Genomic DNA, 13939 nt, shown 5'->3' with positions numbered 1-13939 from the left:
GCCCGGCGTGAGTTTTAAGCCACCAAGTCCGGGACGCGAACCACGGTCGACTACGTGGGAGTCCAGCAACATAGCCATTACTCTAACTGCTGGTTCCCTCTTTTTTTAAAATTTGAAACATAAACTTTTCTCCCTTCCTGACCCCTCTGGAATTGGAAAATATTTTTGAGTATTCTTATTTTGTGGCAGAATGGTTATTTGCTTAAGTTCAGTAATACCTGTTGCCTTGCATCAGAAATTGGAAATACATGTTATTGCCAGGCCTTTGACTGGATGTCACATCTATGGAACTAAGGTGGGTCTCAAGAAAGACAACAGAAGCTCTTGGAAAGATGGCCTGGCACCATGAACAGTTCTGCCTGGCAGAGAGGATTAGAGAAGCCATAGGAAAGAATTCGTAGCATAAAATGACCTGGACTTTTCCAGCCCAGCCGTGTAATCAGTAGAGGTTGCAAAAGAGCAGCCACAACCAGAGGATTACCTTGAGGAAGACTTTGAAGGAAGAAAAAGAGACTAAACTTCACTAGCAGATGGGGTATCACAGAGTACTTGGGAGGCAGAACCGAGCTGGGAGGGTTCATGTGCGAACTGTGTGCTGGGTGTTTGCTTCTCAACAGTCTGAGTAGTTGACATGTAAATATGTTCTCAAAAATACTTAAAACCGTACTGTCACTGTTATAGAGCCACAAACAAAATCATAACAAATATTTTGAAAGTTATCTTTAAAATGCAGCTTTTTGGGGGGAAAATTTGAAGTTTATTTATTAACCCTCAAAAACTATGGAGTATAAGAGAACATTTTCTTTTGAGAAAATGTAAATAAATAAATTTATTAAAAATTAAGAAAAAAAAAAAGGTATAGCCAATCACGTGGGCCGCACTTGAGTCAGTCAGAGCAAGCCCACCCTTTGGGCTGTCTGTGCAGCCTGCCACCCACCTATAACCAATCCAGTTGTTTCTCTACCTCGTTCCTTCACTTGTTTTTTGTATGTCATTTTCCCTTTCCCGGAACTTGAACACTGAGTCGATCACTTGGCTTGCTGGAGTTGTCCAGAAGTCTGGGACTAACTGCCTGATTTAAATTGTTAAAATTTGCTCAATTAAAACTCTACACTATGGAGTAGGCTGGTTTATTTTTCTTTTAACATGCCTTCAAGAGAATGAGGCAGTCACTCCCGGTTGAAGAAGAGTGAACTAACCCGCCTGTATCCAAGACAAATGGCTGATTAGAAATAAGTGCCCAGACACTCTCTCTTTATTGAGCTGCTTTTGCAGGCTCATTGTATTAAAGTGTGCATTGGGCATGGCACGTTGGCACCAAGCCCTGGCTTTTCTTTCTGGTGCCTGGAGGTGTGCAGCTACCTGGCTGGGGTTGCCACCAGTCCATTAAATGATTGCTGTCTCTTAAATTCTCCAATCTGTCCCATGAGCGCTGAGAGGAGGTGAGGCTGGAAGAATTCTCTCTCTCCACCTGCTCGCGGCCCTGGACCACAGCATGTACCTCTGTGGCCTTTTCAGTTGGAAGCAGCACAATGGCAGACGTTGGCTGCTCAGGATAGGTGAATGCCGGGCTGGGCAGAGGGAAGCACGGCCTGGGCCTTTGGGAGTTCTGCCCAGTGGCCTGGCATCTTGGGACCCTGCCAGCCCTGCTGGATGGAGGAGGAAGACCAGTCAGGAAAGGGCCCTGGCAGCCGTGGGAAGGAAGGACATAAAAGCGGCTGCAGGAGGCTGTAGGAGGCTATAGGAGGCCGCAGAGGGCTGCAGGGGGGTGCAGGGGGCCGTACGAGGCTGTAGGGGCTGCACGGTGCTGCAGGAGGCTACAGGAGGCTGCAGGAGGAGGTAGGAGTTTGCAGGGAGCTGCAGGGGGCTGCAGGAAGCTGCAGGGGGCTGCGGGGGGCTGCAGGAGGCTACAGGAGGCTGCAGGAGGCTGTAGGCTCTGCAAGTCCAGAGGCGACTCCACCAGGTGCCACTTTGATAAGCCTCTGGGCAGATGTGGCAGTACTGCCCGGGGGCTGCCTCCTGGGTCACCCAAGTCCACGCTGGGTATTGGTGGGTCGCGTGTGGCTGGGATGTGGCCCAGATCCCCTAGAAGGACTCTCCCCAGAGGAGGGTGTAGGAGCTCTTCAAACATTTCTATGTTATTAAGGTAATTCTTCCCCTCAAATTTCTATCCTCTACCTTTACTTGTGTTTGGGGAAGCACGTGGGGCTGATGTTCCCAGCATGAGTTTGCGTTTCCCTGGTGTTTCCAGTCCTGATCTTGCTCCACCTGGCTGGACATCTGTCTCCACACTGGAAGAACGCTGGACACTGCTCAGTTCACAGTGTTCGGGAGAGCGCCATGAGCCGGAACGTTTCTAAATCCCATAAATCATAGACCACGCCATCCAGACAGAGGCCCTTCGAGTTGCTACACCCTGTGCCCTGCTCTCGGCAGGACTGAACTTAATCCAGTTTGCTCAGACCACCACCTTTTCAGCTGTTTCTCAAGTACCCCCAAGAAACATCTCTTAAGAATTCCTCCCTACATTTCTGGCTGCTGTTCAAGAAAGATCAAGTCACTCCCCTGGCGACTTGCTATGATGCAAGATAAGAATCAGCATCAGACGCCTCAGCCCCACAGGGCACTGAATGAGCACGGAGGCACCTGCCTCTCACCATCACAGCCCAGATGCAAGGAGGTCTCTTGGTTCGTGAGCCTGCTGGAGACGGTTTTGCATGTCGCATGTTATGCTGGGTTTGGGTCTCAGATTTTTTTGACTCACAGCCAGGCACTATGGACCCATCAGAAAGCATGTGAGCAGAATTAGAGGGAACTGTGGTGACAGTGCAGAGGGGAGGCTGGGGGGGCAGGATGTTGTTTAAGGCTGCTCCGCAGAGAGGGGCCTGGAAGGACGGTCCGCAGACCCTCCGCATGCCGCTTCCATGGTTGGGGATCATGGGCGGACACTTGTGGGCGTTTTCTCCTTAAAGGCCCTGCTAGAGAGACCCTTTCTGCAAGGCTGCCTTAAATGAGATACTTTAAAATAGACAATTTCTGGCATTTGTACTGGAGGTGGTATTAAAAACATGTCCTTTTTTTTTTTTTTTCCTTTTAAAGAAAAACAGCTTTGGAGATAGGTAGGTTGGGTATTCTTTCTTTTTTATTTTATTTTTTTCTTTTGTTTTATTTGTTTCTTCCATGAGAGAGAGAGAAATGGATAGAGACCGAGGTAGAAATGGAAGAGCAAGAGCACCCACACGGGGCCCTGATACGCAGCCACCCTCAGCCGTCAGCCGCTCTAGGATGCGGATGTACGTGATGGTGTTTGCAGCGAGGTCACCGTGTCCCTGCTGCACCCCGGCCGGCCGGGGCTGGGTATCCCCGAGGCCCAAGTGCTCCAGCCCTCAGAGCGCAGCTCTCCAGGTGCCTCTTCCGTCTTCCCTCTCACTTGCTCAGAGCTGGAGAGGGCGCCCTTCCCTGAAAGCCCGCCACAGAGTTTCCAACACTGGAATGGAAGAGTTGAACAGAACCCATGAATGTGGCTTGTCCAGACACCCCCCTTCTTCATTTCATTAGAAGACTAAAAATCAGGAGTTCTGGTTTCCCAGAAAATAGAAAACAAAGCACCTAAGTCCAAACCCCAAGGCTGAGGACCAAGGGCTCGTAGGGCAGAGCAGACCCAGGCACCCTCTGCCTTCATGTCTCAGGACTCGGTCTGGGGGCCTCCTTCCCTGGGGTCTCCACCTTGTGGCAGAGCTGGGACTTGGGATTCGTGCGCTCCTGATTTCGGCCCAGTTTTGTTTTTTAATTTTCTATGTTCTTTTTTGCTGTTGTTCTCTAACTCCATGCCTTGCCTGAGACCTGTAGGGCCGGGATACGAGTACCAACAGGCGTAACAAGACTTAAATGCCAATGTAAGGTGGTTTTAAAGACTGAGGGGCGAATTTTCACTCCAAGGTCTTACTCCCGCTAGCCGAGAACGGATGCTTGACCTTCCACCATTAGAGATTCATTCTTTTGTACGTTGAGTTTAGGTAGACGGTGAGTCTCCCGTGAAGATGCAAACACCTCTGGGAAGGCCACTGCCGTCTGACAGTCAATAAACTGGGCAGCCGTTTCTCTGAGAGCAGATACCCTGAAGAGAGAGACTTTGGGACTCACAGAATTAGGAGGGCAGGTCTGGGACTGACGTGAGAACGGGTCTGCCCTCTTGTGAATGCTCAGTAAATCCTACTCCTTGTCTGAGTCAGTGCGTAAGACAGAAGATGACCCAGACACACTGTGGGCGATTCCCTCTATGAGGCACAAGTACGCCTTTGGGATCCGGAGGAAAGACGGGGCTGCCCATACCCCTGAGAAATCAGCCTGGGCCTTTCCTCCTGTGTACCGAGCACAGAGGCGCGACTGGGCCAGCTCTGCAGCTCTCTAAAGGCTTCATTTGCTAAATCAACCTGTACAGCCACCTCTGTCTCTGACCGCAGAAGGAAGGACCCTGTATTATTATTCTGTGAGTGGATGACAGGGCGATGGCGCGTCACCTGGATTCCACCCAGACGCTGAGTGTTGTGCCCCTGGACTCCATCTTAAGGCTGGGCAGGACTCCCCACGAGCTGTCGGGACCCGAGTGCATTCTTGAGCCTTTCTGAGCCATCGTTTCCTGACCCATAAAATGGAGATAACAACGCGGCTAGTTTCTGGGCTTGGTATGAAGGCCAGTGGTGTCCTGCAGGGAACGTGCTGACACACACCGGGCCCACGGTGGGTACTGGCTGGCAGTCGCTATCCCGTGGACGCAGGTCTCCCTTGCCTCTCTGAGGCCGTGGGAGGGAAGAAGCGCAGCCGCAGGAGACAGCTTTTAGATTGGCTGGCAGTATTTCCACCCCAGGGGAGGGAGCCACAGCAGCTGGGAGGTGTAAGAAGTAGAAACCCTCCTCTCTAGCCGTGTGATTTGAAAATGCCACCTAACTTAGATTATGGAGATTTTCTTGTGGAATAACCTCAACAACCCCCAACACCGCTTGGCTTGGATTTTAGGCCGAGAGTTCTGCTGGAATGACACAACTGATTCTGTTTCCCTGTGGGGGCGTTGGCCACAGAGTGAGAGGAAGACCCCAGCTGGCTTCTCCGGCGACGTGGCTGATTGTTTTGGGAACCATCATCTGTGGCCATCAAAGTGTGTACTTTTGGGCAATCCATGAATTTGAACTGGCTCTGAGGCCAACAGTCGTTAACCACGGGTAGAGGTTCTACTTGCATGTCTCTAGATACATAAAATGAGTCAAAGAGAAGTGATCTTTAAAAATAATCTGCCGATTTGCATTATTCATGCATTACAATGACTCACCTAAAGCTGCTGGTGCTATTCGGACTTTGCGCCCAATGGCGGGCTGTGGGGACAGTCGCGGGTCCCCCGACGAGCTCTGCTCCGACAAGCATGGGGAACCAAGTGCTGGCTGTTTGTAAGGGCTGCTTGGTTACTTCTTTGAGGCTACCAGTGTCAAACGGACTTCAAACAAACAAGACACAATGCCTTGTGGTTTCCGGAAAGCCTCAACGCCCACCCAGGGCTAGAGGACACATCACCAGGCCTCTGGAACCCTCCCAGGAGCAGAGCTCACCTTCGATCGTGCTCCCGAGTGGGAGGGAGGAGACGATGTACTCTTCGGCCCTCGTCTGGCCACTGGGGCTGAATTTGGGTTTAAGGTGCACCTGGCCAGCCGTGGGTCATGATTCCAGTGCAGGTAGAAACTTAATTCACACCATGCAGAAAATAACAGAGAAGCCATGGTGGCTTGTCTCCAACAAATCTTTTCCTTTAAAAAATGGGGAGACAGACCCATGGAGGTGGAGTGACTTTCCCAGGGTCACCCAGCTATTGAATCGCAGAACTGGGACTGGGCTCAGCAGGCCGCAGCTCTCCCATGTGGATACATAGGGTCACCCACGACGGGGCGCTGGGAAGGAGACTCGCCTTACTTGAACACGAGGTCCCAGGAGCGGCGTTCGGTGTAGTCGCTTCATCTACATTCCTCTGATCCTTGCAGCTGCTTTGGCAGGCAGTGAGCACCTTCAGGCGCTGGGTGCCTGGGTGGAGAGACGAACGTGCCGGTCTGAAAGGCTACGAAGCTTGTGCTCCCAGGCTCTGTTCACTACCTCCTTCCGCACACTTTCTTCCTCCTTCGCTTTCCTCACACTCCGCAGTACCCTCGAGAGACCACATGGGAGGTTTCACATGGTAAGGTTGGTCAGTGTTGCCGGATAATGAGTAGGTCGCACCTGATGGGGAAGTGAATACAGAACATAGTTGGTTTTGTCTTATTTTATTTTGTCCAGTTTTGCTACAGGGGCATGTGAACTCACCAGGGACAGAGAGAGAGAGTGTAAGAAATCGCTCTTCAAGGGGGATGGCCATGGCGCAGTCTGCTCTCCTCTGCTCTCCTCTTGGGATGCTGGGTATGCATGTACACACACCTCGTGTGATTTTCAAGCTGCCAGGTCCAGGACTCCAACCATGCAGTTGGCCATGTGGGATCCAGCTGCTTTAACCTCCACACCACTTGCTGGCCCCAGAACACCCTTGTTTTTAACGGGAGCCTAACGGGACTCTTCTGGAAAGCAGACACGTGGTTTCCGAGGCGGTGTGGTTTTATTAGGCACCAGGTCTGAGCTGTGGTGGCCTGCTCCTAGCAACTTGGGCTCTTCTGGCACAGCCTTGTGGAAGAAAAGGGACCCGAGGTCCCCTCTCAGGCCTGACCATCCTTCGCAGCAGGCCTACTGAGCATAGAGACAGGTAATTGGTGCTAATTCTTTTTAAAAAAAGAAAAATTATTTATTTAATTCCACTTGTTGTTATTATTACTTTGAATAAAGAGCCCCAGGGCAAAGCACTCCATGTTTCAGCACCTCTCATGACCGTCCCCCAGGCGTCGAAAGACGGGGCAGAGAGACATTTAAAAGAGAGCTGTACCTGTTCGTGCGAGGGTCTGCCTTCTTGAGTGCAGGAGCCGGGACTTCGAGTGCGGTGTTTTTGCATTTGACACTGGGGCAGGAGAAGGAAGGAAGAGCATGCCTTGAGCCTTCCAGGTGTTCGGGCTTAGAACCACGGCTTGGTCAAGAGCTGGCAGGACCTGCGACAGCACTGCCGCTATTGGGGAACGACTACACGGAGATAAATGCATTCGTTCTTAAGGGCACATGTAAAATAGGTTCATTGTAGTATTGCTTAGAATGACAGGAGACTAGGAATAACTGGTAAGTCAGCCAATGGAGTCATTTTATAACGTATAGTATCTGAACAATGAGACAGTTTTTAAAAACATAATAATTTGTATCTGCATGTAGTAACCTGGACCGAAGTCTATAATACACTATGTAATGAAGAAAGTAAGTTTCCAAGTAATGCATATAATATTATTTCTGTACAATGTATAGCAATAGTACACACTTTGTACAACTTATGTCTTACATGTTTTTCATGAGCCAAAAATAGAGAGCACATAGAAAAATGTTAACATTACCTTAGAGGGGTAAATTTGTTTTTTTTTTTTTGTTTGTTTGGTTTTTTTTTGTTTTTTTGAGAGGTTTTTACTATCAGGCTCTTGCACTCACCAGAAAGACAGAGAGAGACAGAAAGTGAGAAATCAGCCCCCCAGGGTGATGACTATGCTGCAATCCCTTCTCCTCCATTCTCCTCTCGGGATCTTGGGCACGCACACACACGCACCCAGCATGAGTTTAAGCCATCGGGTCTGGGACTCGAACTGTGGTTTACTGCATGACAATCCAGTGACATAGCCTCTACGCCATCTGCTGGTCCCAGAGGGGTAAAGTTTTAAGTTAAAAAAAAAAAATCTGGCAATGTTTAAGCTAAAACAAAACACTGTGAAGAGAAGAAAAATAGCAGGGCAGTTGTCACAGCCTTCTTTAGCCATCAAAGCTATTCATGAATTTTCAGGTGGTGCTAGCGCCAAACGCCACAGCTCAGCCCTGCAGTGGGGCGAGCCACGATGTGTTATACCCCGAGAGGTATCAAGAGAGTTCAGGGTGCAAGACTCCTCATCCGTGAGCATTTCCGAGGCACACGGAAACTATGGAATCTTGATAAAGAATGTGTCTCCAGCCATACTCAAACGGGGGTTGCCACGCATCTGGGCCAGGATATCCCTTTCTCTTTAGGCCTACCCGATTGTAAGCCATCGATTATAGCTGTATTTAACCTCTGAGAACCAACCCATAAGACCTCCGGCAGCACCCGAGTCCGCTCCTCTCACTGTGTGGGAGTCAGTCATTCAGTTAACCATGGAAAGCTCACCCCAGCAGGGCAGGGGTACGCCTTCTCATCTCTTAGTCCAGAATGCTTCACACGTGATGGGCCCATAGTCGTTACTGCGTGAGAATTCATGGAAAACATGTGTAGAGTTACTATGCTGGGGAGACTTCATGGCTTCCGGCTGGCTTTGGGGGGGATTCAGGAGAGAATCTCCGTAAAAAGGTGAGCCTTGGGGCCAGCAGGTGGCGTGGTGGTTAAGGCAATGGTTTGAGTACACCACCTGGCAGTTTGAAACCGGGCCCATGTACATGCGTGCTCAAAATTCTAGAAGAAAGGAGGAAAAGAGATTTCAGTGTGGCCATCCCCCTGGGTGGTGATTTCTCACTTTCCCTCTCACGGTCTCGGTCTCCAGTGAGTGCATGTGCCGTGTGGCAAAAACTTAAAAAAAAAAAAAATACAATTTTAAAAAGAGGTGAGCCTTTATGAATAAAGATTTAAAAAGGTGGAGCCGAGTGGCGTGTACTACTCCACCAAATAGAAAAAGCAGATTCTCTCGTGACAGCATTTTAGAACATGGTAGTACCTTCCCCCTTCTCTGAAGAAGTCTGGGTTTTATCTTAGGCCACTAGGAAAATGCCTGGATGTCTTTTGGGTCCTTGTCACCCTGACAGGAAGGTAGATAACAACAGCATTCAACCTTTTCGCAGCATAAAATGCCAAGGATTAAGCTATTAGTGCAGAACGACTTTTAAAACATGCCTGCCCAATATCGGTAGTCTACATAAACCAAGGAGCTGCATATCCAGCACAGAGCCACAAAGCCTTGATTTAATCAGACATTATTAGAGCAAGGAAGGAATAACGCTCTAGTTTTAATGGCAGAAAAATACATAAGACAAAACGAAGCAAACCAACTCCGGTTGCTTCACAATCCCCAGCGGCACTCTTGCAAGTCATTTTTGGAATGTAGTCTAAGAAATCCTAGGCCTTGGGTTAGTAAGAGGACGGCGGAGGCTTTCATGCAGGAGGGCAGCCCAGGTGTGGAGCTGCCTAGAGGTTCAGCCGAGCTGCGTGGCCTCGGCCTGGCTCCCGTCTTCCCCGGAGGCATCAGAGCACTGCTAGGTGAGCTGCCACACGTGGTGATGGGCACCGGCCGTGGCCTAGTCCTGGAGGAGCCACGACTTTGTTGCAGTGTGCCGCGGCCCTGTGTGAGCCCTGGTCACCTGTGAAGTGCTCTGGGAGGCGAGGAAGAAGTGACGTGACACATGTCACATGTCTCCCCTTGTTGGGGTAGGCCAGAGCCTGGGTGTTCCCACGGAGCTTTACTGCAGGTCAGGGAAGCTGCTGCCAGTTGCTGGGGCAGTGGACTGGGGAGGCAGCAAAGGAAGTGTTAGCTGGCCCCTGGAGTTGAGCTACCGCGCAATCTTTATCTTCTGGGGCTCCAGCAGACTCAGAGATGAAAAGAGACTGGTATGGGGTCCCGGCATGGGCAGAACCCTCAAAGGCCTTGCACGGACCATTAGTGTCTGCAGCTCCCACAGCCTCTACGCCAAAGGCCAGGAGTCTTCCCGATGTCCCTAGGATATTATGGAAAAGCTACGCATGGATTTCAAATGATTTTTGCACCAAAATAAACTCAGACTTTAGTTCCATTTTTTTCCACAGACTTTCTGGAGTTCCCTCATAATTCACCTACCTGAACGTTTCCAGCGACAGGACACTCACCCCCTCTGCGGCATCTCACAGGCCAGGGCAGCTTTCCCAGCTATAGCCTCAGCTCAAAGTCTCCTTGCAGCCTGCGCACAGCAGTTCAACCATCAGCACAACCTCACCCCACGGCTCTCAAGGACCTCTCATTAGAGACAGGCTTTCTAGAGTGTGGGAGTTGTGTTATACGCCCGTTCTCGTATTAGGGCTTTGGAGTCCCTTCCTGTAACTTAGGGACTGCCATCATCTGCAGTTATTTTACCTTCAGATACCCTTGTCCAGTAGTCTTCAACCATAATTGTCCTTAAAAATATCCTGGTGCACAGACCTCACTAAACCCTACTACTGGGAGTGGAAGCAAAGCATTGGTATTGTAAAAAAATTACTTTTATTATTTATTTATTATTGTGGGGAGAGGTTTGTGCTATAGGATGTGTGTGCTCACCAGAAAGAGGGAGAGAGACAGAGAGACAGAAAGCGAGAAATTACCCTCTGGGGAGATGGCCACACCACAATCCCTTCTCCTTCATTCTCCTCCCAGAATCTTGGGCACACACGCACACGCACCCAGCATGAGTTTAAGCCACCAAGTCTGGAGCTCTAACCCCGGTCGACCACATGGGAGTCCGGTGATGTAGTCATTATGCCAACTGCTGGTCCCTTTTTTAAATTTATTTTTTGGAGAGTGGTTTTTGGCCACCCTGCAATCCCTTCTCCTTCATTCTCCTCCTGGGATTTTGGGCATGAATGCTCACATGGCTGGCATGAAATTCAGGGCACTGGGTCCAAGACTCAAACCAAGGTTGGTCACATGGGAGTCCAGTGCCTTATCCACTATGCCACCAGCTGGCCCCTATTATTACTATTTTCTAATTTACTATAGGGCACATTCACTCACGAGAGAGAGAGAGAGGAAGAGAGAGAAAGTGAGAAAGCAAGCCGCCAGGTCCTGGACTTGAACTGTGGTCCACCATCTAAGAGTCCGACGTCTTAACCACCACACCACCTGCTTGCCCCAGCATGGGTCTTTTAAAGCTCCCTAGACGACTCCTCAGTGTAGCAGGGTTTAGAAACTGTCTTGTTCACTGAACCCAGTTAACTCACCCATCAGGCATCCTCAGGTCAGGCACCCTAGATTGGAATCTACCACTTCAGCAATTCTCTGAGTTTTCACGTGTGCAGATGGTCATATAGTAACTACTTCAAAGAGCCGAGAGCACTGCAGGAGAGCACGGGGGAATGTGGAAGTCTGGAAGGTTGTGGCACATGAAAAGTGTTCTGTAGAGTTGAACTCCTGAGCCCAGGACAGGACCTGCCAGATGCAGGAAAAACCCACATGCTACTGCCGCCAGCAAGCCCTTGCTCTGAGCCCTCCACACTTTCCACTCCGACGCAGTGTCAGGTTGGAGTACAAAATTCATCTTCGGGACCCCTGTGCCTGGTAGGGCCTATGTTCCAGTCCACTCGTTTCGCTCACACCCAGAGGACTCTGTGTCCCCATTGTCATCCTGCATGTCTTCTTGCCTCCCAACTAAATCTCTTCAAAAGCTCTACAGAAGTTCTGGGCATTTCAAAGCATCAAAGGGGACGACGAGCCATCAGTTCAGCCCGGCCTCTCTGTCAGCCCACAGTGAGTGAGACGTGTCGGGCGCTAGCGAACTCTTTGCAGAATGTCTGAAACGGACGAACCTGGCTGTGCCAATACACTGATGCAGAAGAGGAGGAGAGACTGGATGCCATGAACAGTGGGGATGGGGAGAAAACAGCACCACACAGTGGTACCTCCCAAGTAGGGCCTACTGTGTGCTCTGCCCTCGCACGCATCATGAACTTTCACAACCGTAAGAGGTGGGTGTTGGGTAACTCCTTCCTGTATAACAAACTACCCTGAACAGGTCTTTTATTACTATTTTAAAATTCGCCACAGGGCATGTGTGCTCATGAGAGAGAGAGATGAGAGAGACAGAGAGAGACTGAGAAAATGAAAAGGCAAGCCATCATTCCAGGACTCTAACCGGAGCTGGCCATGTGGGAATCCAGTGCCTTAACCACCATGCCGCCTGCTGGCCCCTGTTTGTTAAAGCGACAGTTATTTTGCTTGTGAATTTGTGGTTGTGTGGTTGCACAGAAGGGGCCACACCCCTCTGCTCCGAGGTGGCTCAGCAGGAGCGTGCCAGCGTGTCCACCTTCAAGACACTTCATGCATGCTTTCCAGTCATCATGGAGCTGCCCTGGTGACCTGGAGTCCTGGTGTGCAGTCCCAGGCGGCCTCCGGGTCGGGTGGGTAGGAACAGCGAACTCTCACCAGGAAAACACAGCGCCCCATCTCAGCCTAGCCACTCCCTGTTCAGAGCGGAGCCGGGTCTGTGCTTGGGGAGAAGCCAAGCCGAGCCAAAGATTTCAACAGAGAACGGAGGAAACACACCCACTGAGGTTCTCATAGCAACATAACCACGCACAGGCAGCGGCCTATTCTGGTGGGAGCTGTCTCAGCTCCCCTCCTCCCTGGTTAGTCAGAATGGATGCACACGCGGGAGCAGGGTGGGGTGGGGGCAGGCGGGGAGCTGGTTCCCGTGCTCCCTCGGCTTGCTGAAGGCCCGTGGGCCATGTCCTGCTGGCTCTGTCTTGGGTCTCTTACCTGAAAAATGGGAGCACTGAACGTAGAGCGGTGAGGATCCGTTTTCGTTTTCATTTCCTGATTTTCATTGACCTTTGGTAAGGGATCAGATGTCTTTAAGAATCTTTGGTCTCTGAGAAGACGCTTAGGGAAAAGGGTATTTGAGAGGGTAAAAGCTGCTCTCCAGAGAAAGGGCAGGAAGTGGCCAGGCCTGGCCGACAAGGCTAGTTGGCTGGACTCTAATCCCTGTGATCTAGGCCCAGGGTCTGAGAAAGGAAGGGTGGAGGAGGTTAAGGTCATTCATTCTTTCACTTGAATTCACTCCTTCCCCAACACGTGCACACACACGAGCACACACACACACACACACACACACACGCACGCAGTCCCTTAACTCGAGCCTCTTGTCCTTTTTCTCTCCGCTCTCACTCTCATCCCACCCTCACATTCACCTAAACTGAGTGCAGTCTCTCCCCTCCGGAGGACTGGGTGGTGGAGGCATCTTGGGTCTGGCTCTTGCTTCAGTGGACTCTGGGGTGAGTTGAGGACAGCCGGACTCGTTCTTCCCGGCTGTCAAAGGTGATGATTGAAGCACAGAGCACTGGAGACCGACCTCCTCCAAGGAGCCCTCCTCCAAGGAGCACGGAGAAGGGTAGAGAGTGGGGGGCAAGGGACGCCCCCTCGGTCCCCATCCTGCGCTTGTGGGCTGACAGCATCACCGTGCAGCTGTCTTTTAACTCAGTCTGAGTGCCCTGTTGCCACAGGAAAGGCAGACTGGGGTCCCTCCCCTGTTCTAGCTCCCACTGCCTGACAGATGGCCAGTAAGACAGGGAAAAAGAAGATCTAAGTGAAGACGGGAAGGCATTGCATTGTATAAAAATTCACACCCCCTGCTGCCGCCCAAACTCCCTTTAAAAAGGATCAAGAGAACCCTAATGGGTACGTGACACCCTCCCTCTTTCCCATAAAAGAGATTTCAGAATCTGGTGGGGGGGAGGGGCGAGGAGGGCGCTGAGAAGCTTGTGGGCAGGGGGCTGCCAGGGAAGGAAGGCTGGGGTGGGGCGGGGTGGGCTGGGGAGCCCGGCCCTCTGGCTGCCATCTTCCCCCCACCTGAGCGGGGCTTGAACCCCGAGTGTCCTGGATGGGGAGAGGGAGAAAAGAATAGGTAACGACATCCCGCTCTGTCCCAGAGCTGAAGGAGTTAAGGACCCTCCTCCTCCAGCCACCCACCGCTAGTTCCCCAAACCCTAATTCTCCAGGAAGGATCCAGGAATCGGCAGAGCAGCAGGAGAGTTGGGGGTGGGTTTGGGCGGGGGCGAGCCAACCGTGGCCCGGGCTTGCCCAGAGCTTGCCCCCGGGGGGGG

The 13939-nt window shown here is 51.2% G+C and overlaps 1 protein-coding gene and 2 long non-coding RNA genes across 8 annotated transcripts in view; 1 reads left to right on the top strand and 2 right to left on the bottom strand.

Annotated features, from left to right (window-relative positions):
- Positions 1-3177: 3177 nt before the first annotated feature.
- LOC106734263 (uncharacterized) lies at positions 3178-6377 on the bottom strand. 2 transcript variants are annotated; one of them, XR_001369943.1, is made up of 5 exons: positions 6343-6377; positions 5959-6258; positions 5601-5795; positions 5327-5488; positions 3178-3487 (listed from the first exon to the last, which is right to left on the bottom strand). It is a non-coding gene; the product is annotated as an uncharacterized LOC106734263 (long non-coding RNA). The 2 variants fall into 2 exon arrangements; XR_003548448.1 differs by having other exon boundaries at positions 3178-5488.
- Positions 6378-6494: 117 nt separating this feature from the next.
- LOC102482714 (uncharacterized) lies at positions 6495-13148 on the bottom strand. 4 transcript variants are annotated; one of them, XR_001369945.2, is made up of 5 exons: positions 13028-13148; positions 12597-12668; positions 9948-10047; positions 6950-7140; positions 6495-6756 (listed from the first exon to the last, which is right to left on the bottom strand). It is a non-coding gene; the product is annotated as an uncharacterized LOC102482714 (long non-coding RNA). The 4 variants fall into 4 exon arrangements; XR_003548449.1 differs by having other exon boundaries at positions 12597-12841; positions 13028-13107; XR_003548451.1 differs by having other exon boundaries at positions 6495-6753; positions 12597-12841; positions 13028-13107.
- The window catches only part of PRMT8 (protein arginine methyltransferase 8), a 111857-nt gene continuing 109928 nt past the window's right edge, over positions 12011-13939 (top strand). Inside the window, exon 1 of one of the 2 annotated variants that reach the window (XM_006172038.3) lies at positions 12011-12626. The gene's annotated coding sequence lies outside the window, so the exon portion shown is untranslated. Of the gene's footprint in view, positions 12627-13428; positions 13515-13939 lie in introns of those variants that run through there. The other variant, XM_006172039.3, reaches the window with a different exon arrangement.

Source organism: Tupaia chinensis, unplaced genomic scaffold (genome assembly GCF_000334495.1).
Source record: "Tupaia chinensis unplaced genomic scaffold, TupChi_1.0 Scaffold150288_1, whole genome shotgun sequence".
Classification (NCBI taxonomy): Eukaryota; Metazoa; Chordata; class Mammalia; order Scandentia; family Tupaiidae; genus Tupaia; species Tupaia belangeri.
This window is presented reverse-complemented; position numbering and strand designations above follow the sequence as displayed.